Source organism: Hemicordylus capensis, chromosome 5 (assembly GCF_027244095.1).
Source record: "Hemicordylus capensis ecotype Gifberg chromosome 5, rHemCap1.1.pri, whole genome shotgun sequence".
NCBI lineage: Eukaryota > Metazoa > Chordata > Lepidosauria > Squamata > Cordylidae > Hemicordylus > Hemicordylus capensis.
The window spans coordinates 105,963,242-105,969,782 of record NC_069661.1 but is presented as its reverse complement, the minus strand read 5'-3'; positions in this window follow the sequence as shown (position 1 = coordinate 105,969,782).

Below are 6,541 nucleotides of genomic sequence, written 5' to 3'. Positions count from 1 at the left end.
AATTGAAGGGTGAATGTAACTTTGCTGAGCACTGGAGACTGAATGAAATTGTTTATTGTCTGTTCAAGGCTTGACAGAGGGGGAGAAGTTGCCCATATCCACTCCAAATTATGTTTATGCATTGTGCTATGCTAACTGAATCATGATATCCCACTTTTGAAACTGCAAATGCTAAGAGTAATCACATGTGGAAGGCCTTAAGGAAGCAACACGTAGATAACTGTACCTGCATATTTTAGGGGTACATCATATACACATGAATTAATTGCTGGATTCCACGTATCTTATCTTACTAACAATTTCTTGGGACCAGAAAGGCATACTAAGTCTGCCTTAAGTTGACCACAGAACTGTCACTCTTGAGAGAGACAGTAATGTTTTGAGAACAGCAAAAAGATACAGTTCCATCTGATTCAGTAAACAGTGTCAGGATACAACCTGATCACCCAGAATCCTCTGGCCTTATTTGGTCAAGAGAGAATTCAGTGGAAAGAGTTTGTTGAAACTTTACTGGAGACACAAAGAAAATAATGTGTCTACATCTGATACGAGATTCGGATTAAGTGACCTGTTAAGGTATAGAAGAGGGAAGCCCCTCAATATGACAAAAACAAGACAACCATCCAGGAGACCCTGGTGGGAAGACATGCTCTCACTCCATGAAGAGGAGTAGTGTGTAAACCGTGTCCTGTGAAGGCAACTCGTGCCTAGCAGGCAGGCTGCTTACCCTTGATCCTGCTGTCACAGCTGTGGAGCTTGGGCAGGGGATCTTCAAGTGGAAGTTGTTCCAACCCCCGAGACTGGAAAGACTTCCATTCCTAATCCAATCACCCTGTCTGAACCACCTGAGGGGTAAAATCAACTGCTTACTCAAGCCGCACTCAAGCGGTACTCTAGATTGTCCATCTCGAAGCTGACCTACAGGAATCCAGTAATTATTACTTTCCAACAGCGAGCCGAACACTGCCTCTGGTCCCACTCCCTCTGACTAACTCGATCTCTGCTCAATGCCCCCTTCACCTTCTTTCCCCCTCCTTTCTCCTATCCCCAGTGAGTATCTCTCTCCCTCAGTTGTTGCCTGCCAGCCTCTATGTGATTCAGCTCACAGACACATACATACTCCCCGCTGCCTCCCTCTTTCATTCTCCCTCTACTTTTTCGCTCCAGCCTGAACTAGCATTCCCCCTCTTTTTCCACTCCTCCCCTTCTCCAGTCGCTTTTCTTTCTCCCTCTTCCAGCTTGCACTGATGTTTTGGAAAGTTTTTGCCTAGCCAGAGCAGCTGCAAAGATAATGCATGCCGATTATAGCTGAGGGAATGATTTTAGCTGCAACCGATTTGTCTACACTACACTGAGAAACTGATTGATTGATGGATTGCATTGATTGATTCAGGTTATTTACTATGTAACCAATTTTTAGAAATAAAGCTTATTAAAATATAGAATTGTGTGATGTCTCTTTCCCTCTCCAAATCCAGATTGCACATGACCTTGACAATGAAAATAACCTAGCCAGTGTTGTGGCTAGTTGGGTGCGGGCTTGCTCACTCTCTCTTTTGAAGAGAAGAGTAGGGGAGATGGGGCGAACAGATCTTGTCCACATCTGGTTGGCTTGCTGTCATTCAATTAGAGTGTTGCCAGAGTGACTCTGCCACCATTGGCTGGGGGGAAGGAAGTGGAGAGTGGAAGCAAAAAGGAGGGAGTCTCAAAATGTATTTAAAGCCAGATACTGCCTGCCTGACTTTACTCTTCTGCTTTTTGGAAGAGCTTTGATCATATTCCAGGAGACGCTAAAATAATTGCTTGCTTTTGAACATTGCTTGCTTGGAGGATCAGCTCCGCACCTAACTATTGGAAACCCACCTCACCAGCCCACCTGACCACTGCTGCCTGACCCACCCGCCTTTCTGCCACTGCCACCTGACTCACCCGTCTCTCACTGTGTAACCCACCCACCTCTCACTGGGGTGGGGGGCGGTGCATGTTCAAGTCAGTTTGAACTTGAACTGAACCAGGAAAACTGGTTTTGTGCACACCCTTAGGTATGGTCATTCACACAAAAGCATGTACAAGTGTACAGATAGCTGCACATTTGTCCAACATAATGTCTGAATGGGGGAGGGCACATTTCTTTTCTTTCTGATTGCTCCTCAGAACACATCTTTGTCCATCAAGCTTTTGGCATAACTGGATGGAATGCATATTCTTCCCCTGTCTACCCTTACCTCTCTCTTCCTTCTCACTCTCTATTGTCTCACCTATGCACAATTTTAGGTTGTAAGCCCCTTGGGGAGCCTCATTTTTGTTACATTTTTTACATTAGTAAGCACCATGCACATTAACTCACTTTGAATTTCACTTGCACTACACAGTTCATAGAATTTCACTTGCACTTCACAGTTCATAGAAATGATTAGAAAAGTGGCTTAACCAAAACACTGAATTAATCCAGGGTACTAGATGATGGAACCAGAGCGGTGTTTGAACCAAACTATTGTTATAAAAAGGTAAGCTTCTCACCAGTTTTTTGAGTGCAAGCAAATCAAGTATAATGGCCTGACTTGGTTCATATATGCATGTACATCACTTGACTTTTCTACACCTGATGGCTGACAGCTATACATGTGAACAAACATCATTAGAAACTGCTGTGTGAGAGATATATGAGGCAATATGCAAGTTCTGTCTGTGGTGTTACAATCAACAGATGCCAGTCATCAAGTGATGAACATGATGAACCAGCCCTTAGAAGGAGGCGTCATAGAGCACTGGGTAAGTCAAAAGAGTGTGTTCATCAGCATACTCTCCCGTCATCTGTGGATCACCAAGTTGCCTTCTATCACATATATTTTTAGACACTGAAGACTACTTCAGTCAGCAGGCAAGGGCAAAATCCACCTAATGTCAAGCTGACAGGCAAACTTGAAGATTTTAAAGTGAAATTAGCTCTCTGAAGGTAACACCTGAAATCAAAACAGCTGGACATACTTCCACTGACAGCCATAATGGTCCAAACAGGGAGATGATTTGTTCAACTATCTGTGAATGTGTTTTCCCACTTGAAGGGCAGCTTGGAGAGTATTTTCCATCTCTGCAGGTATTTGAGTTGATTGGGACAAGAAATCCATTCTTACCTAATTCTCTTCTAGTGGCAAACCATTTATTCCTGAGGCTACAGGAGTTTTTTTCCCCTTCAAAAAAAAATTGCACACTGAATCTCCAAGATGAAGTACACAGCAAGTTGCCACTGACTAATCTCAGGTAGCCACAGAAAATGAATAACCCCAAATCAGATCTATTGTCCTACTGCTTTTGTTCACTGTATATATATGTAGGATCCAAGTTTTCCACCGATAACTACAATAAAGAATGAGAGTGTTTTTCTTCACTCTGCAGAAGAGGAGCTGCAAGGGATTATCTACCACATAGTTTCACATTAGATAGCTCTGATTTCACACTTTACAATACAACACAGATCCATGATGCTTCAAGAACCACTGATAGATTAGCCATTAGTGTCAAGGGAGTGTGGATTTTATAGTTAGATGCTGCAAATGGTGTGCTGTCAGCTCCACTGAAGTGAGATCCATCTTGCTGGATCATCACACCAAGGGTCCAACTAGGTCAGCATTCAGTTTTCAACAGTGGAAAGCCAGATGCCTCTGTAAACTAACAAGCAGGGCATGGAGCTGATTCCCATTTGTACTGGCACCGGTGGCCAGCTGGTGTCCAACAGGTTCTAGGATTCAAGGACAATAAGCTCACTCAAGGTAGATGCCATAGAGGTTTTATTAGATAAAGCTGGAAAACATCTAGAGAGGATTACAGAATAAGATATACCAAACATTCCTTCTGCTCATCAGGAACCCCAGAATGATGGCGGACAGACCCCCTGAAGCCGGCTGCTGCATAGCACCTTCCTGGGACTCCAGGTCTATGCTGAAGTTCCAAGACTGGGGTGTCCTGCTATGCTTTGATACTTTCTCCAAGCTTGTAAACACCACATGGAGATAGTCTAGTGAGCACATCTTATCAGTTGTGATGGCTAAGACAGAGACACTTGATTGGAATACCAAGGACATTCCAATCAAGAGATCATCCTTTGCATACAGCTAGATCTCCTCCCTTCTGTAGGTGGTCAGCTTGGGAGCATGTCTGGAGTGACAGTGCAACCATGGGCAAATTAGGCCAACCACAGGCCAAATACCATGTTAGCAGGCCAACCATGGGTGAAGCAGGGTTTTTTAAAAAATCTTTGTAGGCTTGGATTGTCAGTATGTACTAAGGTCTGTGGATTTTGCCTACTCTAGACTTCACTTGGGAGGGTAAGGATTATTGGGTGCAGGGGCTGGTAGTAGAGTTGATATCACTGTTAAATAATTTACAGTGGGAAGAGTCAGTGTGGGTTACAGGAAAGGATGAAGAGGATATTTGTTGAGCACCTTGAGGGAGCTCTTAGCCATGAAGGCCAAACCACTTAATCCTGTCCCATTTAAAGAAGAGGGATAGGGACAAGAATCCCTTCTGGGCCTGCCTGACTTGACTGCTCAAAGCTAATAAAGAGATAATGCTGCCAGGTTTCCCTCAGCACAAAAGTGGAAGTGCAGCCTGTGAGGAATCAAGAAAGGAAGGTTTATTTTAACTGTTCTATGACTCCAAGCCTTGGGGCGGGGAGGGATGGTCTTGTCCATGCAGTTTTTATCATTCAAACTGTTATCTCAATTGATTTTCCGGAGTTGCGTTCAGGAGTGAAAGTATAATTGTTAGAGTTGCTGCCAAAATTTCAACTAGGAAGTAAAATTCTAAATATTTTGCCATTAAGATCAGCCTTACAGTAGGGAAATGTGAACTGGTTCTAATTAGAACCAATTTGCACTTGAACCAGTTCTGTTTGAGTGATTCAACCTCAAACTGAACCAGACCCAGTTCGGTCCAATGCTGACCGAACCTCTTGGGCCGATTCAGGCCCGGCTGGAGGGCAGGGTGTGTCTTCAATTTTCATTTAAAAAAAAGACTTACCAACTTACCTCTGCAAAGTTCACAATTTTTTAAAAAATTACTTACATGGTCATGCAAATAGGCCCCGCACATGTGCAGTGGCCTCAAAAATGGCTACCATGTACTCATAGAGGGCCAAAACCTCAAGATGAGACCAGGGAAAAGTCAGCTGGGGGAGGGGGAGATGCCAGAGGACGCCCCACCCCATAGTTGCTGTAGCAGTCCCCCACAAAGGCCAGCACTGCCCTCACCAGGCAGTAAGCTATTTTTAAAAAAACTGAAAATTGAACACACACTGTTCACCCTCGAACTGGGCTTGAACCAATTCTAATTTGAATGTATGTAACAGCAAATAATCTAAAAACAGAGTGGATTCATGGTTGCTATATAACTTCTTCATAGGCTATTACAATGAAGAAGTTATGTCGCAACCAATACCCACTCTGTTTAGTTTATTTGATGTTACTAAGGTCTTCATAGGGATACATTATGAGAAAAGATTATAACACACCAAAGGATCTAAAACACATAACAATTCCCAAAAAATCAACAGAGTGCCCCGCTGACTTGTGAGAGGATGGAAGTATGGCACCATGGAGTCTTGCCACCCACCTCTCTTTGGAGCACTTAGGCACTACCCATGAAGAATAATGGGGCTGCTTCAAATGCCCATTATTCCCTATGGCAGAAATAACAAAATGAAAAGAAAAAACTTAAAAATGCATTTTAAAATTTCCTGAGTGCCCAATTGCTTTGAGGAGTTGGGTGGTAGTTTGCATCCATGGCACCCTACCATCCAACTCTTTTTGGTGCCCATAGGTGCCACCCATAGATAATAATGGGGTTGGTATGTTTCCCAGACTATGGGAAACACCTATATAACTCAGCAGCAATATAGGAAGATGATTAAAGGCATCACGTCATACTGCGTGGGAGATGGCAATAGTAAAGCCCTCCTGTATTCTACCACAGGGCTCTGTGGTTGCCAGGAATTGACATCGACTCAACAGCACACTTTACTTTAGGTGCCACCTATAGGGAATAATGGGGCTATTCAAGCCCCATTATCCCCTATGGTGAACCTCTTAGAACTGGCCCGAGCATGGTCCAAATTAGAGCCAAACTATGGGTCAGCTCCACCAAACTGGTACTCAAGCCTGGGTTCCAGTTCAAGTCCAGTTTGAACTTGAACTGAATCTCTCGAACTGGTTTTGTGCACGCTCCAAATATAAAGCATCTTACATAAGATGAGAGTTCTCATCTTAAATCAAAGAGCTCTGGATTTCTACATATAAGGTTTGAGTGGGTGAAACTGAAGAAAAGAGGGAGTTTACTCCCCCCCCCCTTTGCTATTCAGGATTGTGCATGATTTTTATCAGAGCTGTCATGTTAATTTCTAAATGACTTAAAAATATTATTTCAACAGTTTAAACATGTAATTTATTTAATGTTATTTAATTATTAATTTCAACTAAAGCAAAATTAAAAATGAAATTTAGAGTTCTTCCTCAGATGGCTTTACTTACTTTTACTTTATTATGGT